Genomic DNA, 20,429 nt, shown 5'->3' with positions numbered 1-20,429 from the left:
ATTTTGATTGTCGTCATTCATTATACAGCTGATGGTTGTCCAAATTCGCAACTGCGAACACATTTCATGTATAACGGTCTGTATGAACATAGAACCAGCACTCTGTGAGAGAACGCGAAATTTGCAAGTAAAACTAACATATGTAGTAAATTGGGCTTGAGATGAAATTAACAATATACTAACTAACAGCTAACAGCCGTGTCGCCATCATGATGTATAGTTTTCTTGATGCTGGAACAGTCTCTTCATGAGTTATTCGTTAACAAGGAAGTGCCTCGGCTAAAGATGGGCAGTGTATATGGCAAGCGCAGTGGTGCGTTTGTAGTAAACAATGTGTTCGTGTGACACAGATTTTATATTAGCAACACAGATACCAGACATATGATTTTTCAATATAAGTGCTGTGGTCAGTCAATGTTTGGAAGTGAGAGATGAAGAAGAAACGTATCGTGCAAGGGGCATCATACAATTCATTTGTTGTTCACTTAAGAAAGGAACAACATCCAAAAACTGAAGAGAAGCCATGAACCTTCACATCTACAAAAGAGAACTAGCTGAAAGAATTAAAAGACAAGTGTTCTCACAAAAATCGTGACTTTTTCGACCTATCTTCATGGAGATCGGAGGAAGGACAGTAAAAGCTCTATTAAGTTGCGCTCTATCCTACTGTGATGTTTTGTGAAAGTTAGAGACGATAGATTATTTCGGTAACACTAGCTTGGCGGAAAGAAATCGACGGCGATCTTTTTAATAGAACCATTCCATCAATTGCCACAGATGGTGTATTGTAATAAGAGCAGGTTACGTACAAATCAGCACGTCTGAACGGGATTTTGGGTCTTGTTCCTCCAGATTTCGGACCCTGTGACTTCATGACTGGTCCACCTCGCTCGGTGCCTCAGATTCTAGTTTGTCGTTGATGCCGCACTTCCACCTCAGCCATTTCTAAGCTTAAAACATTTGTACTCTGTATTCTGCCGCACTACGTGGAGCGGAATGTGCGACTTTTATGTCTATCGTTTCTCAGCACCAAATATTTCATTCTCGGGTAGTTAGAGAGAAGAACGACTGTCGGTGCAATAAAATATTTATTTTATTTTTTAATCAAAGAGACGAAGTGGAAAACTAAAAATGATAAAGTATGAAACGTTTCTTCCGTCCGACACTCGGAGCTGCTGGGGCATCGGGCGAAATCTCACTCGTGGTTCGTGGTCAGAATCCACACGCACTATTAAGGGTATGCGGCGCGCGAGGTATATTACGCTACAGAAAATGTTTATTGACGCACCTGGGTTATTCCTCTGCAGCGTTACGTGATTAAATCAGTCTACATTTCAGGCGCCAGACTCGTTTTTATCTGTGTGTCAGGGTTAAAAGTATCGCTAATGGCGTACCACTAATAAACACCTTGTGGCCATCGAACTACTTCGAAATCCAACCACAAGGCTGTAAAACGTACAGGGTGATTCAGCTGTCCCTACCGATAGGTTTTATTCAACCCACAACTCCTTCAAATACCAAGTGCAAGATTTTCGTATTCTCTTTCTTGCTACGCACAAGCTATTAGCCCCAGAGAAAAAAATAATAGGACCTTTTCGTAGGTAAGTTAATGTAGTTAAATTTTGTACTGGGATACGTTTTTGCTTGAGGACATAGTTTTAGAATTATTCAAGAAAAACATTCAGAAGGTATCTTCAAACGTGTGCGAGAGAATACGAAAATCTCGTATGGATTTCATGAATGCGTTACGGGTTGCATAAAACTCATCGATAGGGGCAGCTGACTTACTGTGTATACCACTAACAGTTCTTGCATCATCTCCAGCTGGCTGATGTCTACTTCCATCGATAACCTCCACAAAAACAAAAAAGGAATTTATATGAAATTCAGCCGGTTAAGAATCACATGATAACACCATGCTTCAAGCCTACACAGGGACAAAATCAATTTGCCTAGTTAAATTAGACTACATCAAGTCTGCCACTTTTATCGAAAACCACAACCAGCTAGCCACTGTCGCTATGAAGCCTCTTCCTGACCAGCACATGTGTTCTGACAAAATGGCACCATTTGTTCAGATAACCAAAAAACGGCTAAGATCAGTTTCACACTTATTCAGTGGTACAGAAGTTCTGATACACAGTCCAGTCACATTAATGTGACCATCGCCTGTGATCAAAGTCAACATGCAATGACCACTGATAAATGGCAGATGGCAGCACTAGCACTGGAGGGCATAAAAAGCATGCCAGGGGGGATGGAGACGACAGTGCTATCATTGTCATAATGTGGAAATGGAGCGAGTTATCTGGCACCCAGAAGAGCATGATCATTACCTTCTAGGCAAAGGGTGGAAGTATTTCTGGTAAGGCTAAGTTTGAAAACTGTTTATTAGCCACTGTGGTTTAGTAAATGGCACTATATAAAACCAGCACCGAGGCCACCGTAGAACACCATGGACCATATACCACAGAGGTGAATGACAGCTGCAGAGATGTGTCTGAGCAAACAGACTTGCAACTGTTGAACAACTGACCAGCCAAGGAGCTACCAACAGCGTCACCTCAAGGATGGTTTAACGAACATTGATGCCTATACATCTCCGCAGCAGGTGCCTTGTTCATACACCCATGCTGACTGCTATTCATTGGCGACGAAGGATGGAATTTGTACGTCAGTGCCGGCCGTGGTGGCCGAGCGGTTCTAGGCGCTTCAGTCTGGAACTGCGGGACCGCTACGGTCGCAGGTTCGAATCCTGCCTCGTGCATGGCTGTGTGTGATGTCCTTAGATTAGTTAGGTTTAAGTAGTTCTAAGTTCTACGGGACTGATGACCTCAGAAGTTAAGTCCCATAGTGCTCAGAGCCATTTGAACCATTTTTGTACGTCAGTACCGCATCTGGACGTTCACTGGTGGCCGTTTCAGATGAATCATCTTTTATGTTCCATTGGTGTGAAAGTCTAAAATCAAACACCCTGCAACAATCGTCTGAAGTGTTCAGGTCAAAGGAGCATTATCGTCTGGGAAATGTTTTCGTGGTATTCCCTGGGTGATGTCGTCATTCTGGAATGCACAGTGGATCAACACAAGTATGCATCTATCCTTGAGGCACATGTTCACCCCTACATGCTTGTTTTTACTCGGCACGTGGGCATCTACCAGAAGGGGAATGTAATCTGTCCCTAACTTGCAGTGTACGTGGTGGTTCAAAGAACACCAGGATGAGTTTACTGTACTCCCCTGGCAACCAAACTCCCCGAATTTAAGCACAATAGAGAATTTGTGGGACCACCTCGATCGGGCAGGTTGCACCGCGGATCCTCAACAGAGAAACCTAATGCTGTTGACCGCAGCACTGGAGTCGTCATGGCTCCACATCCCTGTCGGTACATTCTAGAACTTCACTGACTCTCTTCCTGCACGCTTTGCGGTGGTCCTTCACTGCGAAAGGTGCTTATTCAGACTTTTGACAGGTGGTCGCATTAATGTGACTGGACAGTGTACTGCGTGCCTGCATCGATTGTTGAGGATCACTCACTTCCGACTTGATACTTGCAAAACTCTTTAAACATCACCTCCATCGCACAGTGTCCACGACTTCCTTTTTAAAGCCATGAAGGCTTTCGACCGACTCCTTGATCTTGTAAGATCCCAGCCGCTCAACAAAACTGTTGTACCATTTGGCCTTTCAGTCAAGGTTAGGAGCAGAAGTAAGGCACTTTCACTGACCATTCCCTGCCTTTAGTAACAGCACTCTTGTGCAAAATGCTGCTTTCTGCCAGGAGTTATAAGATTATTTTCTTCATGCGTTGGAAAAGCGATGCTATCATGGGAAATTCACTAGCCTCTAAGCCAAAGTAGAAAGGCTCGATCACAACCTATTCAGGAGGATTTTAATAAAATCTAATCATCATCTACAGCAGTGGTTTCCAACCTGAGGGTAATTACCCACTGAATGGTAAAACGAAATTTTCTGAGGGGTAACAACTAAAAGATTCGATTCTGTTTCAGTCACGAAACTAAATTATTTTCAAAAGATCGTTACTGTTATCACACATTTTTAAGATTCTAATACTGATTATAAGTTATCAATGATCACTTTTTCTCAATTACTATCATTAATGCGCTGGAGGTTACAGGCTCCTCACATAGATCACCTACTACGCACATATGTTGTGTTTGTCCCGTACATCGCTGAAGATAAAAGTGAGACATATATGTAACAAATGCTAATAACTCAAGAAAACGTCTTCTCCGAGTTGTAGATAGTACCTGCAGTAGTCCACAAATTGCTGCATTACTCACATCAAAACAGATAAATGATTTAATTGACAGCATGACACAGCAGTAACTACATAAGGGCTACTGTAGTGCTGTGTACTGTATTATTATTATTATTATTTTATTATTGTTGTTATTAGTATTTCTATTAGACGCTGTGGTCAGGCAAAGAGCACTAACAGCCTGAAGTCGTCCAATTTCTACCAAGTCAGTAGCAAGGAGTGCAGCAATCAAGTGATTTACAAACAGGAAGCATATTGCACACATTTTAAATGGTGTTCCAGTGTGCAGGTTAGCAAAGGGCCGCAGTGGAGAGAAGTAATGCAGGGGAAGTATGTTTTGTAGCAATTGTGTACCCTCATTGTGGATAGTTAACTTTCTTATCTGAGAAGGAGTTGTGGGTAGCATTTGCGATGCACCACGAATTCCTTCGTCATTCATTCCAACAGACATACGCACACACACAAAATATCATACATCTTTCATGATTTAAAAAATAAAAGTGTTCCAAGAAAAGTATTTCATTCTACAGGTTTTCAGGTGCTAAAGTTGTAATAATGTGTGGGAGGGGGCAACAATCCGCAGGGAGGGGGGAGGGAGCACTAGCTAATGTCTGATTGCGCTCAAGGGTAAGGGTCTAAAAAAGATTGGAACCACTGACCTACAGGCTAGTTAAAGTCTCGTTCGCCTTGATTCTGGAAACTGACTCTAGTGTCGAAGATCGCCGATGAGAGGAACCAATGGGTGCAGTACAACTATGTGTTTCCGTACAGTGCATTGCCTTTCCTGAGCATTTAGATCTATATCTGTTATGGCGAATACTGAAACAGTTCCTTGGATACGCCGCAGGCGATTTCTTCCACTGTCCTTTTCCAACTGATATAGTTCTCCATGTTGAATCTTAATCTTGGTCAAACTGTTGGCAGCAATTAATTACAGCTGGGTCTTGGTCAAACTGTTGGCAGCATTTAATTGCAGCTGGACCTTGGTCAATTTGCTGGCAGCATTTAATTACAGCTGGGTCTTGGTCAAATTGTTGGCAGTATTTAATTACAGGTGGGTCTTCGTCAAATTGTTGGCAGCATTTAATTACAGTAGGGTCTTGGATAAACTGTTGGCAGCATTTAATTACAGTTGGGTCTTCATTTAATTACCGTTGGGTCTTTGTCAAACTGTTGGCAACATTTAATTACAGCTGGATCTTCGTCAAACTGTTGGCAGCATGTAATTACAGCTGTACGCGACATTGCATTTGGTTGATATGTTGCCAGCATTTCAGAGTGTGTGTGATTTAGTACTTTCGCCCACAAGAATAGTACTGTCGCTCGTTGTTCAACGCAACGTTTCCAGTTGCTGCGCCATTTCAATTGCACTGTTACCCGTACCACAGAAGAACTATGTCTTCAGGAAAAACAGAACATGCACTCTGTTACAATGTGGTAACACCTGTTGCGAAATGGTCTTAGCGCGGGACGACATATGTGACATACTTTCTGAAGCCCCTACGTAGTTTCACTTCCGGTGAATCACAAGAATGTTTCCTCGCTTTCATTCTTCCATCTAAAAGTATGACGAGATTCGTCAAAAATTAAATACTGTATTCCACAAAGATGATTTTCGTTGGCCCGTCTACGAAGTTTATGTCGCAGTAGTAGGTCGACTGCTGTGAACCATCCGCAAAGGAAATTACACTGATCAGCTAGAACATTATGACCTCCTACCCAATACCCGGTATGCCCACCTTTGGTACGGCCAGCAGTGGCAACGCGTCGTGTCATGGAAGCGATGAGGACTTGGTAGATGGTTGGAGGGAGTTGACACCACATATGCCACTCAAGTCACCTAATTCCCGTGTATTTCGTGGAGGGGACCGATGAACTCTGGCGCCACGTTCAATCACATCCCACATGTGTTCTATCGGTTTCAGATCTGGCGAGTTGTGTGGCCAGAACATCAGTTGGAACCCACCAATGTGATCTCGAATCACTCCATCACACTTCTGCCCTTGTGACGTAGCACATTATCTTGTCGAAAAATGGCACTGCTGTCGGAAAACATGATCGTCGGAAGGGGTGTAAATGATCTGCAACCAGTGTACGATACTCCTTGGTCGTCATGGTGACTCGCACGAGCTCTATTTGACACATGGATGCCCACGTGAATGTTCCCCAGAGCATAACGGAGCTGCCGCCAGCTTGCTCCAACGCTCAGTACAGGCGTCAAGGAGCTGTTCCCTTGGGAGACGACGGATTCGCGCCCTCCCATCGGCACGATGAAGAAGGTATCGTGATCCATCAGACCGTGCAACGCTCTGTCAGGGCACGAACGCTCAGTGCCGATGGTCAAGTGCCCATTTCAGTCTTAGTTGCTGACGTCGTGGTGTTAATATTGGCACAGGTCGTTGGCTGCGGAGGCCCATCATTAGGAGTGTTCGGTGCATTGTGCATTCACACACACTTGTACTCTTGCTAACATTAAAGTCTGAACGTTAATTCCGCCACAGTTCGCATCCTGTCCTATTTTATCAGTCTAGTCTGCCCAGCCTACGACGTTCGACATTTGTAATAAGTTTTATAAGGATATGGTGTCTGTTCTTTCGGACATGCCCGAAAGAACAGACACCACTGATGACCTGCAGCCGTCTAGAACGAAATTAAAATTATACTAATACCTTCAGCTGCTGACGGGCGTTGGTATGTGTCAACGGGGACAGGTGAAAATGTGTGCCCCGACCGGGACTCGAACCCGGGATTTCCTGCTTACGTGGCAGACGCCCATGACTTTCTTCTCCTGTGCGGATGCACACATATTCCCCCAACTCTTACGGGACTTGGTAAGAATATCTTCCACGAGTAATGAGTGTGTTGGGGTGGGACACTGCGAATGTAGTGTGTGGGCGTACAATGTGAAAATGTGGGTCTCGCGGAAAGCGTGCTCGAGATAGTCCCTGCAGTCGCACTGTCCTCTGTGCGCTCGGTGGCTCGGATGGATAAAGCGTCTGCAATGTAAGCAGGAGATCCCGGGTTCGAGTCCCGGTTGGGGCGCACATTTTCGCTTGTCCCCGTTGATATATATCAACGCCCGTCAGCAGCTGAAGGTATTAGTATAATTCTAATTTCTTCTGTAATAAGTGGTGGCCACCCAACCCCACGACGTCTGGACGTAGTTTCAGCTTGGTTTCGACGCTCACTGATATTACATACACTGTGCGCGTGTCTGAGTAGCAGTCTTTCCTTGCCAGATAACGCTGCTATCGCCTGGACTGGTTTATATCGATAGCAGGTCGGTGGTCATGAAGTTCTGGCTTATCACTGTATTTTAATGTAATTTCATATACCTTCTTCTTTCCTGCAGTGATGTTAGACAAGGAGGATTACGTTCCAAAGATGGTTTACTATCTGATTCTACATCTACAACAGTACTCCGCAAGCCACCTAACGATGTATGGCGAAAGGTACTTCTAGAACGACTAAATGATCTGCCTTTCCCTCTTCCACTCGCGAACAGCTCACGGGAAGAATTCTTGTCGGTAAGCTTTTGTATTGGTTCTAATTTCTCGAACTTTCTCGGCGTGATCATTTAGCGACATGTATATGGGAGGAAGCAATATGTTGTTCGGCTCTTCCCAGAAAATACTGTCTCGAAATAGCAATAGTAAACCTCCCCGTGATGCACAACCCCTCTCGTGTGCCATCTGCCACTGGAGTTTGTTGAGAATCTCAGTATCGCTCAAGCGCCGATCAACTGATCCCGTGAGGAAACGCGCCGCTCTTCGTTGGATCTTGTCCTATTTGGATATTGTCCTATCAGTCCTATGTATATCGCGTTTCACAGGACCAATGCGGATCCTACATAATCTGTTGAGAAAAAAACAACCTCCTGAGTCAGGCGGTGTGGCCGAGCGGTTCTAGGCCCTACAGACTGGAACCGCGCGACCGCTACGGTCGCAAGTTCGAATCCTGCCTCGGACATGGATGTGAGTGATGTCCTTAGGTTAGTTCTAGGGGACTGATGACCTCAGAAGTTAAGTCCCATAGTGCTCAGAGCCACTTGAGCCAACCTCCTGAAGAAATGTTCCCTTTCACAGAAGATTATCAAGAGTCATAATTCACACTGCGCTGTCCCCAATAGGTTGTGTTCCAAATAAGAACAGCGTAGAGACAGAAGTGATGACACTTTCTGCAGGACCTGACCATCATTTTGCAGGACAGTGCTCAAGCAGGTACAATGCAAGCTGTTACTGATTTGTTTGACAGATGGGGCTGCTAAGTGCTATACCTCCTACTGCACTCCCCTGACTTAAGCCCTCGTGAGTTTAACTCGATTTCTAAACTGAAGGAAACACTTCACGGCATTCGCTTCAGAACTGCTACAAATTCGTCGGGCAATAGACCACGCCGCTCCAACTGTCAACACACCTGGCACTGCTAAGAGTATCCTACGACTTCCACATCGGTGGCAACGGGATATACGCAATGCTGGTGACTACTTTGAAGGTCAGTAAAACTACGAAACACGTATCTATTTTGTAAGCGCTGTAAATAAATAGTAGCCGCTATTCAAGTTTCATCCCTCGATATTGGTATCAAAATCAAGGAATTAACAACGATGGTACAATTTAGGAAAGGCAAAAGAAAAATTCATAACGATTATTATTGACACATACGAGATCACATTTTTTCCACGCAAATCAGAAACGAAGGCATAATAAAAGTGTCGTACAAACATATCAAAACATCGATATTTATTTGGTTGGTAAAACATATACATACTTATGTGTCAGAAAATATTTGGAACGCAAGACGTAGAGCCTTTTTGCTTCATCCTTCGTGTTTTCTTTCAAATAAACACGTGTATTTTTCTCCATCAATAGAGTTGACGTTTTGATTGTTAAAAGAAGGTGTATTTAGTGAAAACTGTTGCACGTAACAACTTCCGACGTTAGCAGATGACCCAGCTCTGCTCCCACCAACGTCAACCTCAAATCCTTTCTTCCTGAAGAAACCTGGACGATGATCTAACGTTTCATCTCCTTCCGTTACCTTTTGCCGTCGACCGTCTACGCCAATACCGCCATTTGAAATGCGTTCTGGAACTTTTTGGTGTTCCGTGGCTTGACGTCCAGTGTGACGTGACGTCTGCTCACTGGCTCTTGAACTTGACGCTGGAAGGCGCACACATGGCAGGAAAATAGTAAAGGTGACAAATATTGAAGGCAGTGTTGGCTGTAGTAGCTACGTAGAGATGAAAAAATTATCACGACATAGCAAAAGGTATGGAACAGATGAAACCAGCCGAAAGGCTCTTGGAACAGTGTGTAATATTTTTTACTATCGACAAATAAAATTAAAACTGAAGAGATCGGAATGGTACGAACCAGGACAGGTTCTTTCCCTTCAGCCAAATACGATCTTCCAGCAGGATAGTGCAGCACCGCAGTGGGGTTACACGTTCGTGACTTCCTGGGTCGAACATTTCATCAGTGACGAATACTCAAGTTGGCAACGCGGTCTCCAGACGTAACTCCGACGGATTTCTTCCTATGGGTACACGTGAAAGTCGTTGTGCATGCCTCCCCATAGGTGACTTGGGAGATATCCGCAGAATAATTGTGGATAACCTCCACCATTCCACGCATAATTGTAAATCCATGGGTTATTGTCTAGACATTTTGTGGGCTACGGAAGGAGCCCATGCAGAAGTTCATTTTTTGTATAAAAACTTTTGAATTACTTGAAATAGTGTCGCAAAACGCTAATATGTATGTTTCATACTTTGCTAAAGTTACATTTGGAAATCAGGGAGGTTTCATGTGGACGTCCTGTAAAAGACAGGTATCTTGCCTCATGCTGTGTGTGGGGTTTCTTTCATCATACGAATGACACTGGCTCTGACTGATATCTCGCAATGGACGTACTACTTGATCTGAACAGTTAGTCGTAAGGGGGTATATGGCGCTAGAATGTTTTTAGTCTATTTTTTATTATCTTAAAGTGTTCCTTAGGTAGCCTATTTTTAAGATCCATTCGTATAAATATGTATATAGATATGTTAAAATACGTTAAAACCTCGAGTTACTGTATGGTGATCTGGCGTATCGGAGCGCTCGAATGCGTCCAGTGGAATAATATAATAGTTACCAACGGAACAGGGTCCTGTTAGTTTCGGATAGTATCACAGAGGGCATCAGTATCGACAAAAATACTGTACTCAACATGATTTCTCGTCCGAACATGATTCGTTTGTAGTAAACAGTCAGAAAACACGTGATTGTCTCGCGTCTGCTTAACTTGTCATTTCCCTTGTTTTTTATTCGAAGTAAAACGTAAGTGCTCGAAAATAACGAACAAACGTATTTGTACGGATAGAAAAGGTTCGAAAAGTAATCCCAATCGCCCAACAAACGCTTCGATTGGTGAGCGGTAGCCAGTTAATAGGTATAATTTCTTAAAAATGAGAGTGTTTCGCCGTCGGCCAGAAAAAGGCCAGCTGCGTGGTGCTGGCATTGCCAATTAAAGATTTGTTCAATTTCAATATTAAAAAACACAAGTTGACACTTCAAACGTTGAAAACAATGTCTTTGAAGTTGACGGGGACTATAACAGATGCAGCTAAATTATATCTTTTAGTAAGTTGTGAGTCATCGTGTTTTCTACTGTAGTACGTAGAGTTTCTGCAATATATTTCAATTGCGATCTCTGATGCAAGATTTTATAACGACTTTTTTTTGGTCGGAAACATGGAACTTTATGACAGAGCGCTGCCATTTTGTTAAAAGTGATTTTTTAGATAACCTTGCGCACTGCATTATACAATATTATCAGTTTCAAAGGAGTTTTTGAAATTTTGTCGGAGGTTCAATACCGTGGCGTTCAGAGTTCCCACGAATCACCCTCGCACTCTGCCAAGGTCTTTCGTCGCTGTCAAAAAATGTTCAAATGTGTGTGAAATCTTATGGGACTTCTGAGGTCACCAGTCCCTAAGCCTACACACTACTTAACCTAAATTATCCTAAGGTCAAACATACACACCCATGCCCGAGGGAGCACTCGAACCTCCACCGGGATCATCGTCGCTGTCTCGTAGTGTCCTTAGGATGCAAGTTTTTTTTATTTTATTTTATATTTTTTTACTTAAAAATACGTGCACTAAGGTAACAAAAGAAATGGGATACCGCTGAATATCGTGCTGCATGGTGCTGGCATTGCCGATTAAAGATTTGTTCAATTTCAATATTAAAAAATACAAATTGACACTTCAAACGCTTGTTCTTTGAAAACATCGTTTTTGAAGTTGACGGGGACTATAACAGATGCAGATAAATTATATCTTTTAGTAACTTGTGAGTCATCGTGTTTTCTACTGTAGTACGTAGAGTAGTGCAGCAGCTCCACATGACACGGGCTTAATAAGTCGTTGAAAGTCCCCATCAGAAATACTGAACCATACTGCTTCTACAGGCGTCCGTAATTGCGAAAGTGTTGCCGGTGCAGAATTTTGTGCACGAACTGACTTCTCGATTGTCAAAAATGGTTCAAATGGCTCTGAGCACTATGGGACTCAACTGCTGTGGTCATAAGTCCCCTAGAACTTAGAACTACTTAAACCTAACTAACCTAAGGACATCACACACATCCATGCCCAAGCCAGGATTCTAACCTACGACCGTAGCGGTCGCGCGGTTCTCGATTGTCTCCCATAAATTTTCGGTGAGCAGAAAATCATTCACTCGCATTGTCCAGAATGTTCTTCGAACCAACCACGAACAATTGTGACCCAGCGACATGGCGCACTGTCTCCCATAAAAATTCCATTGTTTTTGGGGACATGAAGTCCACGAATAGCTGCAAATGGGCTCCGTGTAGTTGTACATAACCATTTCCAGTCAATGATAGGTTGGAGTTGGATCAGAGGATCCAGTATATTTCCTGTAAATACAGTCCAGACCATTGTGGAGCCATCACCAGCTTGCACAATGACTTGTTGACAGCTTGGGTCCATGGCTCCGTGGTGGGGTTTGCGCCACACTCGAAATCTATCATGAGCTGAAATCTGGTCTCATCTGACCAGGCCAAGAGCTAGGCTGTAACAGTGTCGGTTGTCTGTGTACGTTCTGACCTCTCGATTATATCCCATCAACGATCGATGGGAGTTATGTCGGGCGGTCTGTGTGGGCAATCATTCTCTCGAATTGTCCAGAATGTTCTTCACACCAACCGTGAACAATTGTGGCGCGGTAACATGTTTACGAACAAGAATCCCATGAATAGCTGCATATGCTCTCCAAGTAACAGGTCATAACCACTGCCAGTCAATGATCGGTTCAGTTGGACCAGAGAGTCCACGCCATTATGGAGCCACCACCAGCTTGCACATTGCCTTGTTAGCCACTAGGGTCTGTGGTTTCGCGGTGTCTGTGCCACACTCGAACCCCACCATCAGCTCTTACCGTCCGAAATCGGAATCATCTGACCAGGCCACAGTTTTTCAGTCGTCTAAGCTCCCACCGACATGGTCACGAGCCAAGGAGTAGCGTTACAGGCGATGTTGTGCAGTTAGCAAACACACTCGCGTCGGTTTCTGCTACCATAGCCCATTAACGCCAGATTTCACCTAACTGTCATAAACGGATATGTTCGTCGGATGTCCGCAACGTTGCTTGTCTGTTAGTACTGACAACTTTGCACAACGCCACTGCTGGTGGTAGTTAAGTGAAGGCCATCGGCCACTGCGTTGTCCGTGTGTAATGTCTCTTGCAGCCGTCTCTCCACGATATTTTCAGAAATTTTATAAATTGGGGGCTTAATTAAATATGATTGAAAATATTTTTTATTTTTTCGTAGCTGTATGTCCGATTACGCAGTGTCTCGTAATCGGTTGGCCCTGACTAGTATTATTACGCTATCTGACTGCAACAAACAATGTAAGAAAATTGTCGTAAATACAGTTAATTAATTAAGTCCCCAGCAACTATAAAACCTACAAAATCCAAGCACAAATGTAACTGTTCTGTATGTGGGAGTGTGACTCAACGTCCACATCTGGCACGGTTCTTTTCCAACAAGACAAGAATTTTTTTAAATACCAACTATGCTGACATGACAAAAGAAATTTAGAAAAACTGTAATTGCGTAAGAAAACCAGAATTCACTCTAATACAAGAACACAAGCCAGATGCTTTGTTGACTGAACCTGTAGTGACGCATTATTTCAGATACACAATTAATAAAAGAGCATTGTAAGTTTTACCTTCATATATATTGACGAAATGCACACAATAACATCTGCTATCTCTCCCATCAAATAACTGCATAAAACATGGAACAACACTCTTTACTACAACATCTTACTCCAACTTCACGACAACCACCAGCTCTTAACACACACTGTCCTCTATGAACTCTCAACAACCACTGACTGCCATGAGATCTTAACACGCACTGTGGAGGCGGCTTAATAGTACTCTTTGGCGCAATCTCTGGCGCAGTGGCACAGTGTAGCCACCTTTCATATGCCCCTCCTCCACAGGCCAGAATTTGATGGTATTTTTGCCAGCATTGGTGGTGAAAATACCACCAAATTCGTCCAGAAAAATACAGACAAAAATAAAAGATAATATTAATACCTAAATATCACATAATTAGTTAAAATTTTGGCTTTGCACTGACCTTTTACTAACCTAATATATGAAATACAGTAAGCAATACAACTTCTTTTCATGCATGTGGCTTTACATAATAGTTTACACAATATACAAAAAAATCAGTTTATACAAATGTTCACATAAAATGCTTTCAATGATTAATTATACAAAAAAAAGATACTAACAGGTGACATCTTTTCAGTAGAAGCAGTCCATCAGTTGCACCCAGTAAAGTTTAGCAGGTACACCCAGCAACAAGTCACATTAGTTCAGTAGAAGCAGTTCATCAGTGGCACCCAGCAATGTTGAGTTGGTGCAGACAGCAACAAGTGACATCATTTCAGTAGGAGCAGTCCATCAGTTGCACCCAGCAATGTTGAGAGCAGGTGCAGACACCAACAAGTGACACAATTTCAGTAAAAGCAGTCCATCAGTGGCACCCAGCAATGTTAAGCAGGTGCAGACACCAACAAGTGACATCATTTCAGTAGAAGCAGTCCATCAGTTGCACCCAGTAATGTTGAGCAGGTGCAGACACCAACAAGTGACATCATTTCAGTAGAAACAGCTCATCAGTTGCACCCAGCAATGTTGAGTGCAGGTGCAGACAGCAACAAGTGACATCACTTCAGTAAAAACAGTCCATCAGTTGCACCCAGCAATGTTGAGTAGGTGCAGACAGCAACAAGTGACACCATTTCAGTAAAAACAGTCCATTAGTGGCATCAGCAATGTTGATCAGGTGCACACAGCAACAGGGGACATCTTTTCAGTAGAAGCAGTCCATCAGTGGCACCCAGCAATGTTGAGTGCAGGTGCAGACACCAAAAAGTCACATTTCTCAGCAGAAGCAGTTCCATAAAATTCACTAGCACTGATCACACAGTTCATCAGAGTTTATGAGCACAAATTAAACATGTCCTAGTGTCACACATCATATTGAAAAGTGCAGGTAACAGTTCAGAATATTTATCTTCACTAATCAGACAGTTCAGGCATGAACAATAGTTTGAATACACATACAAATGCTTTTACAGTAAGATACAAATCATAACAAACACACAAATGATATCAGATAATTGTCCTATTAACTATTACAATACACAAATACCAGCAAACCTATAATATTTATGGGTGTCAGTGCAAGCCACTACCAACAAATAAAATAATATTTAGGAGATAGGTGGGTAGGATTAGTAAAGGAAAACACACAGAACACACTCACTCATCCTTCATCCACGTTAAGTACTACTGTGTAATTGAATAGTGTTAATTGTGTAAATGTAATTCTGTCTAAATCTGATGTTCATCATGTGTATCAAGTAGTACTGGCAGCAATGTATAACAGTCAATAATAGTTAAGTCAACGTCATAGTCATCATGTCAAGACGAATGTTTGCCAAGCCAGATCAAAATGTACTGTTGTTGAACAACTGTCAGTGAGCCAAGATATGCAATTACTTCCTCTCTCCAAAAAAAAATATATACTGCTTAGTTATTTAACAAAGTGTGTGTATAGACTATCTTCCTTCTATTTTAGTGTTCTAGTCTGCTATCTTCATCCTCCTTGTTCCATAAGACCAACAAAAAAAAAAAAAATATATGCTCCTCACTTACTTTACCTCTTATACACCAAAACTCCAATAATCAACAGCATCACATAATCTCAATACGTCACTAATACTTCTTCAATACGTCGATACATATAACTCTTATCATCAATATCATTTACCTTATCTCTTGTCCACAAAAACTCCAATATTCTTCAACTTCATATAATCTCTATACCTCAATAATACGTCGCTACATATAAACCTCAGCACCAATATCATTTCACTTCCATAACAACTCTTTCCTCTAGTCAGTCTCCTTGAACAAGTACAGATAAAATCCTAATGCAAACCTCATCATCTCATACAATCCGAAGACACATTGTCAACACACAACCTCTGTGTAATCCATCTGACCCAAATTTTCTACTCATTATAAATTATAAGATACATTTTGGTTCCTTGTCCATCATTAAATAAAAGAAATGCATACCTGACCTCTAACAGACTTAGTTCGAATAACTCTCAGTAATTAAGTACGATTACGGAGTGTGAATGATCATAATATTTCACAGTGTGTACACCACTTCAAGAATTATGGCAAACAGAAGCAAACATGTGGAGTATTTTTGTGTCAAGTGTCACTTCCTATTTCAATTGCTTACGAAAAATGCAGTCTAATAATTGTTAATGGTCTAAACCTAGTTTCGGTCTGTCATGTCGTTAGCCTCCTTCCTATTAGCATAAATTTATACAGCTTCCATAAAACCTCAGCTCATGTGACATCTATGACTTTCTTGTACTAATGTCGTTCGTCGAATTATAGCAGTTCATTTTCTTATCTTAAAAATATAAGGCACTGAGCGTAAGCAAAACATGCAATAGCGAGTAAATATACCAGTAGTGAACAGAATGTCAACAAGTGGATGCAGCACAATTCCTACAACGAGGCTCTGCCAAGCGAACAATCTATAATTAATACAGTAGTGTGACCTAAACTCTATGTTTATACACAGTATATCAGCATTTCTATACACCAAATTAAAGAGTAGTTATGGCAACAAAACAGAAATGTGTAAATATGTAATCCATACAAAAAGCAGCAAACATATATCTTACGTAATAAACATGTCATTAGTATCATATCAGCATAAGCAAATGAATGTTCATAAGTCATCTTAATAAGTAAACATGAAGGCACAAGCAGATAAATCACAAAGTATAACTTACATACCTAAACACATCAGCACAATAAATCAGGTTACCATTACAATTTAAATAAATAAGCACAGCAGGCACATAATTAAAAAATATGACATCAGTGAAATAGCAGTGCAGCCAAGCGATGCATAATATACACAAGTTACAACCCAGTTCATTAATCAATAATTGTCAAAATCAGTAAATGTATACAAGCACGTCGCTTCACAAGTAAATCCATAGAACATGAAATTAGCACAAAGTATGAATCACGTAATCGCGAGCAGCAAATTACGTCTAAAGTACGTACCTAAGTGGAAATATGTTACCTGAAAAATGAACTCAATTAATAGTTACCTTTTTTTAGTTAATTAGTTTCTTCTTCGAAATTACATTCTTCCTGAAAATTTCTCGATAGCAAGTCGTCTTAACGTCGGAGACACACAGAATTTACCTGAAGTTCTTAAATATTTTATAGAACCGTATCCTGAAAAATACTGAATGTTAATAACAGAATTCATCAAGTCACTATAGCTTTATACAGAATTTAGTCGGAGAAATTAGACTGTGTGTTTGTTTACGGCTGTCAGTGCATTCGCACTGAGCGCTCGATCAGCTGTAGCCGCGTGACGTAGGAAGCAATTGTTCGCGGTCAACGACTGCCTTGTGCGGCGCGCAGACTTGACTGTTGCTTTGAGTATGTGCCGCCGCCAAAACACAGCGCGGTAACCTTGTACTCTCCGCATGTTTACATCTAGCTGTGAGTTTCTCTAAAGTATGTCATTCCACAAAAATTTTTCAATAGTATATCATTCCACAAAAATTTTGGAAATTACGAACCTCACGTTTTGTGGTAGGAACAGCATGATTACGAATAGCGTCTAATTTTTTTGGATCAGGAAGAATACCTTCTGTAGCAATAATGTGACCGAGAAATTTCACCTGAGAACGACCAAATTCAGATTTTTCTAAGTTCACTGTGATGCCAACTCTTGCAAAGATACGTAACAATGAATCCAAAATTTTGTTGTGCTCACTACACGAATGTTTAGCAATAAGAATGTCGTCAACATATGAAATAAATTTGTCACGAATATAAACAGGTAAAATTTCGTTTAAGCTAAGAATGAATGCTGCTGACGGTACAGTAAGTCCAATCGGTAATTTCCAAAGTCACTTTTGGGTACATTAGTCAAATCCGGTTATTGTTTAATTACTCACTAGATAGATTGATAGTTGAAGAGCTGGTTTGACAGATGCAAAGAATAGTAAAAGAGTAGGCAGCGGTACAGAAAACTAAAAGAGAAATAGCACCACTACAGCTCGGGGCCCTATGCTCGCTACGGCACATATTCACTTAGAGTAGTGAATCCCCTGAGGACTTTAATAACTGCACATAATTTCTAGTTTGTGACTTAATGGCAACTTTGGCGGAAGTGCGTACGTAAATTGATCTAGCCATGAACATGGATGTATGTCATCCTTAGAATTACGAAAGATCTTAAATTTCCGGACAGTCAAAAAGTGTTTATAATCAAAGTTTTCGCCTCGTGGCGACAAAGACCTACCGCGTCTGTCCCAGTCCGAATGTCGATTATTGTTAAATTCACGCGCCTCGCGCTCTCTTACTGCATCCCGTAAATGAAATAAATTGCTTTCTTCAAACCCCTCTGCTAAACTAAGACTTGTCAATTTATCTGAGATGTCCTCAACTCTTTCCGATGAGTCACTTAATTGTCCTTTCTGTTTATTTACGTCTTCTGTAAATGTCGCGACTCGGGTTTCGGTGTTGTCACATTTGGTAGTTAACTGTTCACACTGTTGCGTTAAGTTATTTATTCTGTCATTCGGTACGGATTCCTCGATTCTCTCAAGTATTTCTTCCTTATCGTGTGCACATTGTAAATTTAACTCTGAAAATTTCTGTACTATCACGCGATCTTTTTCTTCCTGTTCCCTACCCTGTTCCTCCTGTCCGATTTCTGTTGAAATTAAGCTATTATTGTGAGCCTTCAAAATCGGTTGTACTTCTTCTTTAATTTCTTTATTTGATTCGTCTTCCATGTATTTGAAACATGTCCCTGTTCGTGAGCCTAACTGTGTTTCCATTGTTCCCCATTCAGTTTCTAATTCAGATCGTAACTGTGATCCCACTGCTTTCATCTCGGTTTTAATTGTTCCTATTTTTGAGCATAACCGTGTTGTCATTGCTTCCATCTCAGTTCTAATTTCAGATCGTAAAGTTCCCATCTCAGTTTTAATTGTTCCCATCTGTGATCCCAGTGAGTCTAACTTTGTTCCCATATCAGTTTTTAATTCAGATTGAAAATTTAATAGTACACTCATCAACTGCTCCATATTAAATTGTTCAGAATTCTTTTCGCCCCTAACATCTCCCGCAAAACTAACTTCCTTCGTCACAGCTGTAAGGCTATCTGTGTTCGATACTATTTCAGAATCTTCTGTCGTTAATCTCAGATTCTCTGAATTTTCCGATTGAGAAAAATTTTGAAATGGTTCCGGACTGTCTTCCCGACTTATTAAATTATTTTCAACTCCATTATTCATCATACAGTTGTCCTGTGTTGGCGAGTTCGCCATGTCAACAATTTCGTTCTCACTATTCATCATTTTTGTCTTTTTCATCGATCGCGTAATCATTTACAAAATATACGAAAGATTCGTCACTGTACGAAAATTACACACCGTGACTCTTTATCTCCAACAACACTATTCACACTAGATGTTTCCCTCAAACACGATCAATCGAACAATTGAAATAATTGCACTAAATTGTCAAACCGTTGACAAGACAACAAATTTAATTCTGAGAGAAAAAAAAAATACCATTAGAAGAATGACAATTACCAAATCTACACATGCAAAATAGACTACAATTACTAACTACAAATTACTACAACAATACTACAGTCTACAATTTTCACAATCAGAAGAATCCAAGGGACGATCCTGGCAGGGTCGCCACGTGCATGGGGGCTTAATTAAATATGATTGAAAATATTTTTTATTTTTTCGTAGCTGTATGTCCGATTACGCAGTGTCTCGTAATCGGTTGGCCCTGACTAGTATTATTACGCTATCTGACTGCAACAAACAATGTAAGAAAATTTTCGTAAATACAGTTAATTAATTAAGTCCCCAGCAACTATAAAACCTACAAAATCCAAGCACAAATGTAACTGTTCTGTATGTGGGAGTGTGACTCAACGTCCACATCTGGCACGGTTCTTTTCCAACAAGACAAGAATTTTTTTAAATACCAACTATGCTGACATGACAAAAGAAATTTAGAAAAACTGTAATTGCGTAAGAAAACCAGAATTCACTCTAATACAAGAACACAAGCCAGATGCTTTGTTGACTGAACCTGTAGTGACGCATTATTTCAGATACACAATTAATAAAAGAGCATTGTAAGTTTTACCTTCATATATATTGACGAAATGCACACAATAACATCTGCTATCTCTCCCATCAAATAACTGCATAAAACATGGAACAACACTCTTTACTACAACATCTTACTCCAACTTCACGACAACCACCAGCTCTTAACACACACTGTCCTCTATGAACTCTCAACAACCACTGACTGCCATGAGATCTTAACACGCACTGTGGAGGCGGCTTAATAGTACTCTTTGGCGCAATCTCTGGCGCAGTGGCACAGTGTAGCCACCTTTCAATATAACTCAGTACATATCTCGAAATATCTCTTCTTATCTTACCGATTAT

Source organism: Schistocerca americana, chromosome 2, assembly GCF_021461395.2.
Source record: "Schistocerca americana isolate TAMUIC-IGC-003095 chromosome 2, iqSchAmer2.1, whole genome shotgun sequence".
Taxonomy (NCBI): domain Eukaryota; kingdom Metazoa; phylum Arthropoda; class Insecta; order Orthoptera; family Acrididae; genus Schistocerca; species Schistocerca americana.
This window is presented reverse-complemented; position numbering follows the sequence as displayed.